The 15413-nt window shown below is 49.0% G+C and overlaps 1 protein-coding gene across 1 annotated transcript in view; it reads left to right on the forward strand.

Annotated features, from left to right (window-relative positions):
* The first annotated feature begins 233 nt into the window (after nt 1-233).
* LOC141176149 (uncharacterized) overlaps nt 234-15413 on the forward strand; it is a 43378-nt gene continuing 28198 nt past the window's right edge. Inside the window, exon 1 of the mRNA XM_073660146.1 lies at nt 234-294. The gene's annotated coding sequence lies outside the window, so the exon portion shown is untranslated. The remainder of the gene's footprint in view (nt 295-15413) is intronic.

The raw sequence follows: 15413 nt of genomic DNA on the forward strand, positions 1-15413 counted from the left end.
TCCGCTCAGTACGCCTCGTACACGCGCGGCTCTGCTCCGTACACCTCGTACACGCGCGGCTCTGCTCCGTACACCTCGTACACAAGCGGCTCTGCTACATCTACACTGTAAACCCCTCCTGACCCCACACATAAACTTCAGCTCATCCAGCACCATGACAACCAGCACAGCAGAGTCCTGCATCCACTGAGGCCCCTGATCATGTGACCCCTGACTCCTCCCCTCCTGTGACCTCATCACAGCTCCTGTGCGCACAGAGCAGCCATATATGTGGTGGCGGCTCTGCAGGTGGAGGTATGTGGAGACCCCATTACTGGGCGCAGGGGGCATTAACCCCTTCAGCACGGAGACTCTTTTGGGGTCTTGTGTTGCCCCTTTATGAGAATCATAAGGGTTTTGTTCTGTTTCCTGTAATAGATACATACGACCCAACTATGGAGATAGGAAGGGAGGAAACGTATTGTTCTCATAGTACAGGACCCCTTTACTGACCCCACGGTGTAATGCCCCCATTATGCCCCTTATGCAGGATGTATGATGCCCCCACACAGTGTAATGCCCCCATTATGCCCCTTATGCAGGATGTATGATGCCCCCCACAGAGTAATGCCCCCATTATGCCCCTTATGCAGTATGTATGATGCCCCCACACAGTGTAATGCCCCCATTATGCCCCTTATGCAGTATGTATGATGCCCCACACAGTGTAATACTCCCATTATGCCCCTTATGCAGGATGTATGATGTCCCGCACACAGTGTAATGCCCCCATTATGCCCCTTATGTAGTATGTATGATGACCCCACAGTGTAATGCCCCCATTATGCCCCTTATGCAGTATGATGCCCCCACACAGTGTAATGCCCCCATTATGCCCCTTATGCAGGATGTATGATGCCCCACACAGTGTAATACTCCCATTATGCCCCTTATGCAGGATGTATGATGCCCCCACACAGTGTAATGCCCCCATTATGCCCCTTATGTAGTATGTATGATGCCCCCCACAGTGTAATGCCCCCATTATGCCCCTTATGCAGTATGATGCCCCCACACAGTGTAATGCCCCCATTATGCCCCTTATGCAGGATGTATGATGCCCCCCACACAGTGTAATGCCCCCATTATGCCACTTATGCAGGATGTATGATGCCCCCACACAGTGTAATGCCCCCATTATGCCCCTTATGCAGGATGTATGATGCCCCCACACAGTGTAATGCCCCCATTATGCCCCTTATGCAGGATGTATGATGCCCGCACACAGTGTAATGCCCCTTATACAGTATGTATGATGCCCCCACACAGTGTAATGCCCCCATTATGCCCCTTATGCAGTATGATGCCCCCACACAGTGTAATGCCCCCATTATGCCCCTTATGCAGGATGTATGATGCCCCACACAGTGTAATACTCCCATTATGCCCCTTATGCAGGATGTATGATGCCCCCACACAGTGTAATGCCCCCATTATGCCCCTTATGTAGTATGTATGATGCCCCCCACAGTGTAATGCCCCCATTATGCCCCTTATGCAGTATGATGCCCCCACACAGTGTAATGCCCCCATTATGCCCCTTATGCAGGATGTATGATGCCCCCCACACAGTGTAATGCCCCCATTATGCCCCTTATGCAGGATGTATGATGCCCCCACACAGTGTAATGCCCCCATTATGCCCCTTATGCAGGATGTATGATGCCCCCACACAGTGTAATGCCCCCATTATGCCCCTTATGCAGGATGTATGATGCCCGCACACAGTGTAATGCCCCTTATACAGTATGTATGATGCCCCCACACAGTGTAATGCCCCCATTATGCTCCTTATGCAGGATGTATGATGCCCCCACACAGTGTAATGCCCCCATTATGCCCCTTATGCAGGATGTATGATGCCCCCACACAGTGTAATGCCCCCATTATGTCCCTTATGCAGGATGTATGATGCCCGCACACAGTGTAATGCCCCTTATGCAGTATGTATGATGCCCCCACACAGTGTAATGCCCCCATTATGCTCCTTATGCAGGATGTATGATGCCCCCCACAGTGTAATGCCCCCATTATGCCCCTTATGCAGGATGTATGATGCCCCCACACAGTGTAATGCCCCCATTATGCCCCTTATGCAGGATGTATGATGCCCCCACACAGTGTAATGCCCCCATTATGCCCCTTATGCAGGATGTATGATGCCCCCACACAGTGTAATGCCCCCATTATGCCCCTTATGCAGGATGTATGCTGCCCCCACACAGTGTAATGCCCCCATTATGCCCCTTATACAGGATGTATGATGCCCCCATTATGCCCCTTATACAGGATGTATGATCCCCCTACAGTGTAATGCCCCTTATGCACGATGTATGATGCTCCCCACAGTGTAATACCCCCATTATGCCCCTTATGCAGGATGTATGATCCCCCTACAGTGTAATGCCCCCATTATGCCCCTTATGCAGGATGTATGATGCCCCCCACAGTGTAATACCCCTATTATGCCCCTTATGCAGGATGTATGATGCCCCCACACAGTGTAATGCCTCCATTATGCCCCTTATGCAGGATGTATGATGCCCCCACACAGTGTAATGCCTCCATTATGCCCCTTATGCAGGATGTATGATGCCCCCACACAGTGTAATGCCCCCATTATGCCCCTTATGCAGGATGTATGATGCCCCCACACAGTGTAATGCCCCCATTATGCCCCTTATGCAGGATGTATGATGTCCTCACACAGTGTAATGCCCCCATTATACCCCTTATGCAGGATGTATGATGCCCCCCACACAGTGTAATGCCCCCATTATGCCCCTTATGCAGGATGTATGATGCCCCCATTATGCCCCTTATGCAGGATGTATGATGCCCCCCACAGTGTAATACCCCTATTATGCCCCTTATGCAGTATGTATGCTGCCCCCACACAGTGTAATGCCCCCATTATGCTCCTTATGCAGGATGTATGATCCCCCTACAGTGTAATGCCCCCATTATGCCCCTTATGCACGATGTATGATGCTCCCCACAGTGTAATACCCCCATTATGCCCCTTATGCAGGATGTATGATCCCCCTACAGTGTAATGCCCCCATTATGCCCCTTATGCAGGATGTATGATGCCCCCACAAAGTGTAATGCCCCCATTATGCCCCTTATGCAGGATGTATGATGCCCCCACACAGTGTAATGTCCCCATTATGCCCCTTATGCAGTATGTATGATGCGCCCAGCACGTTTTGTGGAAAAAAAAAAAAACGACGCAAGATTGACACTTTGGGTTTTTTCTTTGTGTGTTTTTGGGCATACAGAGTGGGTCAATCAGAACTTGGAGACATGCCTCAGGTGTTTTGTCTCCGAAAATCAGGAGGATTGGGCATCCTACTTACCGCTGACAGAATTTGCCATCACCGTTTTTCGGTGCATACGGTTATCATTCACAGTTTGGTACTTTCAGTGGGGGAGGAGCTTCTGGATTTCCTGAAGAGGAACTGTTTGCTTTGTCGCTCTCCTCGGTGTGGCAGGGTGTTCTGTGTAATTTGAAGACCATGGGTGACAGGTATAAACGTATGGCTGACCGAAAACACTTGCCAGGTCTGGACCTCAATGTGAATGAGTTTGTGTGGTTGTCTACCAAGAATATAAGATTGAAAGTTCCTTCTTGGAAGCTGGGACCTAGGTTTATTGGTCCCTACAAAATTACCGCCGCCATTAACCCAGCAACATTTCATCTTGAATTTCCTCGGGCCCTTAAAGTTCACAATGTGTTCCACAGGTCCTTACTCAAAAGGTACGTAGAACCTCTTGAGACCTCACCTCTACCACCACCCCCAGTAATGGTTGATGGTAATTTAGAGTTCGAGAATAGTAGAGTCTCGTCTTCATCGTCATTCTCTACAATACGTGGGTTTCAGCGTCGGAGGTGAACGCTCCCAGATTGGTTCGCTCTTTTCACACCTCTTTTCCTGAGAAACCCAGTCCTGAGTGTCTGGAGGCCAGTCATGGGGCGGGGGGGGTACTGTCACGGGTGTGTCAGAGGTGACATACAATGAAAAAACAAAGTAGCACTCTAACGCTGAGTATGTGAATATAAAGTATGAAATATTAATAGCATTACTGCTGTAGAAAATGTAATGAAAATTATTTGAAAATTTTTTTAGAAAAATTTTTTGCGCGTGTGAATATGAAGTATGAAATATGAATAGCATTGCTGCTGTAGAATATAGAAATAAATGAGAAATCTTAGCGTATAAATTGGCCAATTCATGTGTACCTGACAGCCGCGATAAGGCGTTTCTCGATGTCAGGACCTAACAATGTGAATACCTCTCTAAGGGACATCCGTCTGCTTATGTGTGGGAAAGTAAGATCCTGATGCAATTAAAACCACCTGCGGCATGGGGGTGGAGTGCTGCTGAGGTGACATACAGTCGCCCTGCAGAGGTTTGCAGGAGATCTCCACGTTTGGCAATGCAGACAGCTGCCTAGATGGGAGGCTGTGTTTAGGACCCAGATTCTACCTCCCTTTAGTCTGGGTGTATATATACCTGGTGTGTCTAGGTTGGCGTCGCCGGGTATACTCTTTTCTACTTGGAACTTGGCTGAAGCAGCATCACGTCCTCTTTAGAGTCTTGAGGCCGTGTGCCCTGTTTGAAGTTTCTTCTAAAGCGAAGTTGTAATTCCCCTGTGTTGTCTTCCCCCTTTGTTTTTTGAGTGCCAGCGGAGGTTGACTAGTGTTCATCTCCTTCCACCCCCAGCTATAGCCTTACGCCAGGGATAGTTGGGCGAGGCACGTGATGGGCGACAGCTGCGGAGGCTGTATAGCGACGTTAGGGGGAGACAGGGTGATGCTAGTCCGGATTAGGAGGTCACCTCTTCCCCCTTTTCCCTAGTGTCTGGGCTCCCTTTCCCCTCTGTGTTGCACTCACACCTGGCGTGACATCGGGACACCCCATTAGTGAGACACATGAACAGTGCACATTGAGGTGAAACAAGAGACATCTCCTTTTGCATCATTGAGGTGGTTAAACCCAATGTGTGAGGTGGTGATCTCAATAGATGTATCCTCAAAAAGTGAGTGGATTTCCAGACTGGATTCACTAGCCCCTAAGGGACTGAATGGGCAAATTTCCTATGCCTGTTTTGTATGAACACAGACTAGTGTTGAGCGAGCATGCTCGACACTGCTCGGTACTCGCCCGAGCATCTCACTAGTGTAGGGTCTCTAAAGCCTGCCAAATCAAACAAACAGTCCTTCTCAGGACTAATATCCATCCCAGATACCAGGCAGGCAGGCAGGCTGTATAGGAGACACAGTGGTTATACCAACAAACACTGCATTACAGTCCTGTGTGCTGCTGCTGGTCAAATTGCTCGACTTATCCCCAGGTCTCAGGGGCCAGGAAAAATCCTTTTTTTTTAATCTAAATCCTGTTGTTTTTTTTCCCTCAGTCAGACTGTACAAATACCCGTCTTATTAACCTTTTGGTATTCCCCCCACCCTCCCCCCCAAAAAAAAATTGGGTGTGTCTGTGAGTGTTCAGACACAAATATATTTGTTTAAAAGAGTCTGGTGTAGGCCAGATGACTAGAAGGCTATGTGCCCACGATGCAGAAATACTCAGGATTTTTTCCTGAGCGTTTCTGCATCTTCCGGAAAACGCATGCGGATTGTACATGCGTTTTCCTGCCAGGAACATTCGGAAGTGAAGCGTTCTTCACTTGCATTTCCGCATGCGGGTTGACAAGCACTTTCCAAGCGATTTTAGCATCACTTGGAAAGTGCTTGTCATCTTGGTCACACTGTATAAATCCATGCAAACGGCATGGATTTATATAGTGTGACCGTAAAGAATGGTAAAAAAGAAAAAAATAAATATATACTTACCCTCTGATGGCCCCCGTAGTCTTGCTTCGCTCCGTCCTGACTGCTGGCAGCGGTACACTGAAGGACCTGCCGACATCAGCGTCGCGTGACCCGTCACATGACTATGATGTCAGCGCAGGTCCTTCAGTTCATCGCGATCTGCCGGCATGAGAGGAGGAGTGCAGCCGGGGCCGTCAGAAGGTGAATATAATATTTATTGTTTATTTTATTTTTTTTTACAGGTTCTATGGTACCCGGGTCTGGAGGAGAGTCCTCTCCTCTAGACTTGGGTACCATCCGCACATTAGAAAGCGTGTATTCCGCATGTCCTTATCTAGTGAAGCGGAATGCATGCGTTCTAATGCAAGTCAATGGCGGCGAAAACGCAGCACTTCCGCAAAATAATTGGTAGTGCTGCGTTTTTTTCCACAAAGATAATCCGCAGCGAAAATTTGCGCAGCATGTGCACAGCACATGCGGATTATCATTGGGGAACATTGCAGGCCTTCTACCATGCGTTTAAGCGTTTCTGCAGCGTTTTTGCCGCTGCGGAAACGCTTAAAAAACGCATCGTGGGCATACAGCCGAATTATGTTATTCCTCTTCCATGTTTCAAATCTGGGTGTAATCCACCTTTTTCCATAAAAAAAATCATTTTGGGTGTCTCGCTGACTGTTCAGACACAAATATATCTGTTTAAAAGATTCTGGTGTAGGCCAGATAACTAGAACTGTGTTTTTCCTGTTCCACGGTTCAAATCTGGGTGTAATCCACCTTTTTGCATAAAAAAAAAAACATTTTGAGTGTCTCGCTGACTGTTCAGACACAAATGTATCTGTTTAAAAGATTCTGGTGTAGGCCAGATAACTAGAACTGTGGTTTTCCTCTTCCACGGTTCAAATCTCCTTTTTGTTACCCTTTTGCCATTGATAGTGCTAGCGTAAGCTATTTTACTTCATTTACAAAGGGCAAGGCGCGTGGCAAGAGACGTGGAACTGGACGTTCTGGTGATGGTGCGTGCAGAGGACGGGGCCGTGGCCAAGGTGAAAATGTGCCACAATCAACAGCCACATCTTCTCGCTCCCAGTTCTTGACCGAATTACTAGGGAAGCACACAACAGCACCACTATTGCGAACTGATCAGTGTGAACAGGTTATTAATTGGATAGCAGATAATACTTCCAGTCACCTGGGCACCACCACCTCCGGTCTGTCTTCCACACGGTCAAGTCTTAGTAGCCGTGAGTCTCGACCGCATTCTCCTCCTCACCCTGATGCTACTTCCTCCCACCACGCCGAGTGTCGTCAGACAGCAACTGATCCCACAGTTGGACACTCTGAAGAGCAGTTCACTGGTCCATTTGCATATCTGGGCCCCTCGCCTGCTCCGCTTGAAGTGGTGGAAGAGGAGATCCCATATAGCGATGGCCAAATATTTGAACAGCCACGGCCACAGGAAGGCGACGCTGGCAATTTGTCACAAGAGGTGGACGATGACTAGACACAATTGCCACGAAGTGAGGAGGAGGAGGACCGTGGTCCGGAAGTGGAAGAGGAGGGAGGTGGTGGATGATCTAGTAACTGACCCAACGTGGCAGGAGGACACGCAGAGCGAGGCCAGCAGCACACAGGGCGAGGGAGGCAGAGTACCCAAACAGGCAGGAAGAAGCAGTGTGGTGGCCGCACACAGAAGGCGGGCAACCGTTCCCCGTAACACCAACACGAGGGCCGTTGCCAGTACAACCGGTAGGTCTTCCAGAGTCTGGAATTTTTTTAAAGACTCTGCTGATAACCCCAAAAAGGCCATTTGTACCACCTGCCAGGTCAGCATCAGCAGGGGTGACAAAACTACCAGCCTGACCACCACCAGCATGATCAGGCACATATCAGCAAAGCACCCGACTTTGTGGGGCGAACCCCAGGGTCCACGACCAGTGCCAGCGGGTGTCACCACTGCTTATTCCGCTGTTGTGCGTGTAAGAGAACCCCCTGTTGAGCGTGCAAGGCAATCCCCTGTCCATACTGCCCCCTCCTCTCAGTCTTCACTTGTTATGGCAGTTTCTCAAGAAACAGCATCAACGTTCACGTCCCACCGCAGCGTTCAATTGTCCATATCCCAGACCTTTGAACGAAAGCGCAAGTTCGCAGCCAATGCCCCACAGGCCACAGTCCTAAATTCGCACATTTCACGACTGCTTGCATTGGAAACGCTGCCTTTTAGGCTGGTGGAGACGGAATCCTTCCGCAACCTCATGGCGGTGGCCGTCCCTCGGTACTCGGTCCCCAGCCGACACTATTTTGCCCGGTGTGCCATCCCCGCACTACACAAGCACGTGTCTCAAAACATCTGCCGTTCCCTCAACAACGCAGTTACTGGGAGAGTCCACCTGACAACGGACACATGGACAAGTGCTTGTGGCCAGGGATGGTACATCTCCCTGACGGCACACTGGGTAAACATAGTGGAAGTCGGGACCCAGTCGGACCTTGGGACGGAACACATCCTCCCCACACCGAGGATTGCGGGCCCTATGTCAGTCAGAGTTGCCCCCACAGTGTACAGCTCCTGCTCATCATCCTCCTCCTCATCTTCAGCCTCAATCTCAGATATCACCACATCAGTTACAAGCTGGAAGCACTGCAGTACTGCCTCAGCCAAGCGGCAACAGGTTGTGCTGAAACTCATAAGCTTAGGTGATAAACCTCACACTGCTTGTGAGTTGTGGACACCTGTGAAAGAGCAGGCAGATCTGTGGCTGAGACCGCTGAACCTACATCCAGGCATGGTTGTGTGTGACAATGGCCGTAACCTGGTGGCGGCTCTGAGGCAAGGCGAGATCACACACGTACCATGCCTGGCTCATGTGCTTAACATCGTGGTTCAGCGGTTTCTTAAATCGTACCCCGAGTTGCCAGATCTGCTCGTCAAAGTACGCCGCCTGTCAGCTCATTTTTGGAAGTCGGCTACAGCTTCCGCCGCCCTTGCTGTGTTGCAGCAGCGTTTGCAACTTCCAGCACACCGACTGGTGTGTGATGTCCCCACACATTGGAACTTTTCCCTCCACATTTTGCAAAGGATTTGTGGGCAGAAGAGAGCAGTTGTGGAGTACCAGCTGCAACAAGGCCGTCGATATTCAGGTCAGACTCCACACATAAGACCTCAGGAGTGGACCTGGATGTCTGACATATGTACCATCCTGACAAACTTTGTGGAGTCCACCAATATGGTGAGTGGCGATGACGCCATCATTAGCGTCAGCATCCCACTTGTCTGTCTTTTGCAACGCTCTCTGCAGAGAATTAAAGAGGAGGCAATGCAGCCAGAGTATGATGAGATGGATCAAGAAGCCATAGCAGTCGATTACACACAGCCCAGCCTCATCTCATCCCAACGTGCATTGGGGGACAATGAGGGAGAGGAGGAGGAAGAACAGGAGCTGGTATCATGCGGTGTAGATGGTAGTACCTGTACAACTGTCATACTGTCGGTTCAGCGTGGGTGGCATGAGGACAGGGGGGAGGAGGAGAGCATGGTCAGTCGTCATCTTGGTGAGGACACGGAAGTCTTGCCCGTTACCAGTCTGGCACACATGACTGACTTTGTTACGCTGCCTTAACCGTGACCTTCACGTTGTCAGTATGTTGGGTGACAGTCATTACTGGTTGGTGACACTTTTAGACCCCTGCTACAAGGAGAACTTTCACTCTCTTATTCCTGAGGTGGAGAGGTCTAAAAAAAGGGGGCAGTACCAGAAGGCCCTTGCTGCAGAACTGTTAAAAAAAATTCCCATCTGAACACGCTAGCGGCAGAGGTCACAGTTCGTTGCCCAACCAAGGCGTACAGGCGAGAGAGGCGCAACTCCAATTCAGCAGAGGCTGGGGAACACTGTCAACGTTCTGGGACAGTTTTCTGAGACCAGCCCAACTTGCAGGCCCTGAGGCACGGGGTACTCTCACAAGGAGTGGAAAGTTTCAAAAGATGGTGAGCGAGTACCTTGCCGACCGTACCAGCGTCCTCCGTGATTCCTCTGTGCCTTTTAATTATTGGGTATCCAAGCTGGACACTTGGAATGAACTCGCTCTGTACGCCTTGGAAGTCCTGGCCTACCCTGCCGCTAGCGTGTTATCGGAGCGTGTTTTTAGTGCCGCTGGGGGAATTATAACTGATAAGAGCACTCGCCTGTCAACTGACAATGCTGAAAAGCTGACCCTTATCAAAGTGAACAAGGGCTGGATTGGGCCAGACTTCTCATCACCACCAAATGACAGCAGAGAAACATAAAGTCAAATCCACTTTTTTGTTTCGGGAGGTGTATTCCCATGCACCGCTTCACACCCGCACATGGGTATACGCTTCCTCATTTTGGCTGTTTTTTGCTCTTCTCCTTATCCCCAGCCTCCACCACCACTATACCACCTGGGTAACCGTGGTCCGTGTTGCCAGCATTGCAAGTTCCTCTGTCCTAATTTTTGGCAGCTTTTGCTTGGAAGGCATGGGCAAAGACTATGGGAGACCCACTCCCCAATAATGGGAATAATGTTTTTAAGATGCTGTACTGCATGGCTCTTGTACGGGGTATTGCAAGTTCCTCCGTCCTAATCTTTGGCAGCTTTTGCTTGGAAGGCATAGGCAAAGACTATGGGAGACCCACTCCCCAATAATGGGAATAATGTTTTTAATATGCTGTACTCCATGGCTCTTGTACGGGGCACTGCAAGATCCTCCGTCCTAATTTTTGGCAGCTTTTGCTTGGAAGGCATAGGCAAAGACTATGGGAGTCCCACTCCCCAATAATGGGAATAATGTTTTTAATATGCTGTACTGCATGGCTCTTGTACGGGGCATTGCAAGATCCTCCGTCCTAATTTTTGGCAGCTTTTGCTTGGAAGGCATAGGCAAAGACTATGGGAGACCCATTCCCCAATAATGGAAATAATGTTTTTAATATGCTGCACTGCACGGCTCTTGTAAGGGGCAATAAAACCGTCTTGTTAAGCTACTGTGACCTCCACGTCTCTTCCAAGGGGCATTAAAACCGTCTTGTTAAGCTACTGTGACCTCCACGTCTCTTCCAAGGGGCATTGATATTGTCTTTTTATTCCACTGGGATCTCCACCACCCTTCCAAGGTGCATTAAAACCGTCTCGTTAAACCACTCTGGACTCCACGTCTCTTCCAAGGGGCATTAAAACAGTCTTGTTAAGCTACTGTGACCTCCACGTCTCTTCCATCCAAAGGGCATTAAAACCGTCTTGTTAAGCTACTGTGACCTCCACCTCTCTTCCAAGGGGCATTAAAACCGTCTTGTTAAACCACTCTGAACTCCACAGCTCTTCCAAGGGGCATTGAAATGTTGTTTTTAATTACCTCTAACCTCCTCGACTCTTCCAACGGGCATTGCATTTCCTCCTAATTTTAGTCAGCTTTTGCTTTTCAATGCATAGGCGAACACTAAGGGAGACCCACTCCCCAATAATGGGTAGAAGGTTTTTAGTACGCTGTAATCCACGTCTGTTCCAAGGGGCATTGCAGTTCCTCATAATTTTTGGAAAGCCTTCCATTCACTGCTTAGGCCAACTGTGTACAGGAGACCCAGTTGCTGTAAATGGAAAAAACGGTTTAGTTAAGGCCCTCTGACCTCCATGTCACTTCCTAGGGGCATCGGAGTGCCTCCAAATATTTGGTAGGCATTGCACTCACTGTATGCCCTATAACTGTGTAGCTGTGTACTCCTTTTGGTACAGAAACATATCCTAAAAGACGTGTGGTTGACTGGCCTAATATTGATGTGAATGGTCCCTGTTCCTCCTGCTCTTTTTCCTTTGCCACCACTTCATCCATCATTCATCACCTGAAGCTTTGTTTTAACTTCATAGAACTGGGATAGTAGCAGGAAAACATCCAGCAATCCTCGGAGGAGGTAGGATATGCGCCAAAACGCTGACCACCTCAGGCCTAGCCGCTACTACATACATGAGCTTGCATTCCAAGGAACAGAAAGCTAAGGAGATGGATGACCTCATGATCATGAATAATTTACTCGTTGTGTAGGAGGCCGACCACTGCTGCTGTCTACCTTCTGAACTTTGTGTTGAAGCCTGATTGACCCAGGACACGCAATCCTCTATGTCGGGAGGACGTGTTGCATCCCAGTGTCCAACTGTGTCCCGGCTTCCACAATATTAACCCAGTGTGAAGGCGTCAGTGAGATGGACCATCCCTGGCCACATTCACTTGTACATGTGTTTGTGGTTAGGCTGTCCTTCCCATTAAATGCACTGGGGAGGGCACAGGTAATGTTTTGGTATACGCGCTTGTGTATAAGGCGCACCGGGACAAATAGGGGTGGCTGGAGACCGTTTATGGTCACCCGGCTGCCCCCAGACAGCTGGGGACCGTGTGTGGGCACCCGGCCGCGGGGTGGCTGGAGACCGAGTATGGACACCGGCCGCCCCCTGGTGGCTGGAGACCAAGCGTGGCCACCTGGCCACCGGGCGGCTGGGGACTGAGTATGGATAACAGGCCGCCAACGCAGCCATGACGTAGTGGCCAGATTCCGCCTCCACATGCCTAAAAGGCCCAATTTCAAGTGCAAGCAAGCAAGCAGTATGGTATTGCAGCCTGGGGGTGGGTGGGTGGCAGGCTGCATATTTGCGCTTGCATTGCAAGGAATGGAGGAGGGTACAATTGAACACTGCCCTGGGACAAGGACTTGCACAGGGATAGTTGCAAGTCTGCATCTTCTGATGCGGCAAGGATCACTTCTGATGGGCACATTTTTAGGCAGTGACCTGGGTGTCATATGCTTCCAGGGGTCTTCCCCATGCTGTTCCCATGTCTTTTCAGCACTGTATGCATGTGTCACACAGCACATGGCCAGATAAGGTTGTAAAATGTTAAAATTACATTTCCTGGTGAATGCATTTGTCACGGTTGAAAGCAATACAAAAGTGCAAAAATGCATAAAAAATGCTACTTGTAAACATAGCCCAAGGTGTGGAGGAGTATTTTTGTTTTTGGTTTTTACCTTCTACACAAGTCTTTACCCTGGAAAGGATGTTCCTTAACATATTTCACAGGAAAGCAGTTTGTTTCGTTTTTGAACGTTTTATTGTGAGCCCGTAAAAGTGGCTTAATACCTCTGATCACGTTGTTGACAGCAGTGACCTGGGGGTCAGAAATGCTTCCTGGGGCGATCCCCATGCTGTCCCCATGTCATTTGAGCACTGTCACTATTGTTTTGGGCAATCAGTTTATCTGGTGTTTCAGCATAAATCACGTCACTTCCGGACATGCACACTAGGTGATGGACATTATCGAACCTCTACCTCATGAGAAGTAGCATAGGCGCAGTATATTATTGTAGACAGACTCTATTCTGTATATCCTGTGACAATTCACCTCTAGGAATGGGAATGGGCCTCCTAGTCTGGGAGGGGTTTTGGATGAAGTGGGATATTTAAACATGGACAGCTGGCTGTTAGGCACACTATGCTGAACATCATGAATTATCATCTCTCTATCAAGCCTCCTAATGAACCTGTTGGGAAAATGCATTGAGGCGGATTATTGAAACATTCTGTGAGTACCATACCCTTTCCTTTATACATATTGTAGGGGTTTTACTCACTGGGGCACAATGGGAGGAAAACGGGAGGCATGTTCGTTTAAAATTTCATGTGGGTTTATTACTTCATAAACCCAGAAGCCAAACAGAAAAGCAAATAGATCAGGCAAACAAAGTAAATTTCCTTAGCAGGTCTCTGCTCAGCCAGGCCTGTGTGGCACACAAGGTGGGGTAGCGTCCAGTGTCCTGGCTTGGTCTGAAGACAAACATACACAGTAAGCCTTCTACCTCCAAACACACAGACCATGTGCCAAACAACAGCCTCCATTTTATAGGCTGTTAACCACACCCAGAGGTGAGGTATGTGGGTAGCTGGACACGCCCATTCTCTCCTAGCTACCCGTAACCCGGCTCCCAGGTGCACCAAACGATCCTCTTAGTGCTTATATGCCCTAGAGAAACACTCCGGGTTACATCACAGAGACCAGCCATCTCTGTGACACATACCTCAACTACGCGACCATTAGCCACCTTACATACCTCCTCCCTCTGCCTAAAGCCGTGGGCTTGGCACCTTTTACTACCAGACAGGGGATTCTCGAGAGAGCATCAGCATTACCATGTAGCTTCCCTTCTCTATGTTCTACAGGGAAGTAGGAGTCCTGTAGGGCTAAAAACCCGAGGGTGACTGGCATTTTTTCACTTTTTTTCCCTCATCCATCTGAGTGGAGCATAGTCGGATAATAATCTAAATTTTCAACCTAGCCAAGCATGCCTTCTCTATGACCGAATAATTTTTCTCGCAGGAGGACAGCTTTCTACTCGGGTAGAGGACAGGGTGCTCCTCCCCGTGTATCTCCTGGGAAAGGACTGCTCCTAAATCGACATCTGAGACATCTGTCTGGAGTATAAACTCTTTCTTGAAGTCCGGGGCAACCAGGACCGGTTGTCTACACAGAGCCAGTTTCATCTCTTGAAAGGCCGTTTCCGCCTCTGCAGTCCACTTGGCCTTGGCTGATTTTGTCCCTTTAAGGAGGTCAGTCAGGGGTGCGGCCATCATAGCGAAGTTTGGGATGAATTTCCTGTAGTATCCCACGATTCCCAGGAAGGCTCTGACTTGCTTTTTTCGACACCGGTCTCAGCCAATTTTGGATTGCTTCTACTTTAGTTATTTGGGGTTTTATCTCGACTCTACCCACTATATATCCGAAGTACTTGGCTTCTTATTTCCCCATGCCACGTTTCTCCGAGTTTATTGAAAACCCCACCTTCCTCAGAGCATCAAACACAGCCTTTTGCAGATGACTCTCCCAGTCTGGACTGAAGATAATAATATTGTCCAGGTATGTTGATGCAATCCATAGCTCTCTGGAATTTTGCAGGGGCCCCCTGCAGTCCAAACAGCATCCGGGCATACTGGAAGCATCCGTCCGGCGTAGAAAAAGCAGTCTTTTCTTTGGCTACCTGTGCCATGGGGATCTGCCAATATCCCTTCGTCAGATCCAAGGTGGAAAGTGCTTGACAACTTGGTCACACTATATAAATCCATGCAACCGGCATGGAATTATATAGTGTGACCGAAAGAATGGTAAAAAATAAAAAAATTAAATATATACTTACCTTCTGATGGCCCCCGGTGTCTTTATCCGATGCGTCCTGGCTTGCCGGCAGCTTGCGACAAACTAAAGGACCTACCGACGTCAGGGGTCGCGTGACCAGTCACATGACTAACTGACGTCATGGCAGGTCCTTTTCAGACCCTCGCGAGTTGCCAGCAAGCCGAGATGCATCGCTAAGGACACCGGGGGCCATCAGAAGGTAAGTATAATGTATATTTTTTATTTTATTCTTTTTTTTTTTTTTTTACAGGTTCTATGGTTCCCGGGTCCGGAGAAGAGTCTCCTCTTCTCCAAACCCGGGTACCATCCGCACATTGAAACGCATGGATTCCGCATCTGCAGATGCAATGA

Source organism: Phyllobates terribilis, unplaced genomic scaffold, assembly GCF_046119375.1.
Source record: "Phyllobates terribilis strain yellow unplaced genomic scaffold, ASM4611937v1 Scaffold_17__1_contigs__length_24005725, whole genome shotgun sequence".
NCBI classification, from domain to species: domain Eukaryota; kingdom Metazoa; phylum Chordata; class Amphibia; order Anura; family Dendrobatidae; genus Phyllobates; species Phyllobates terribilis.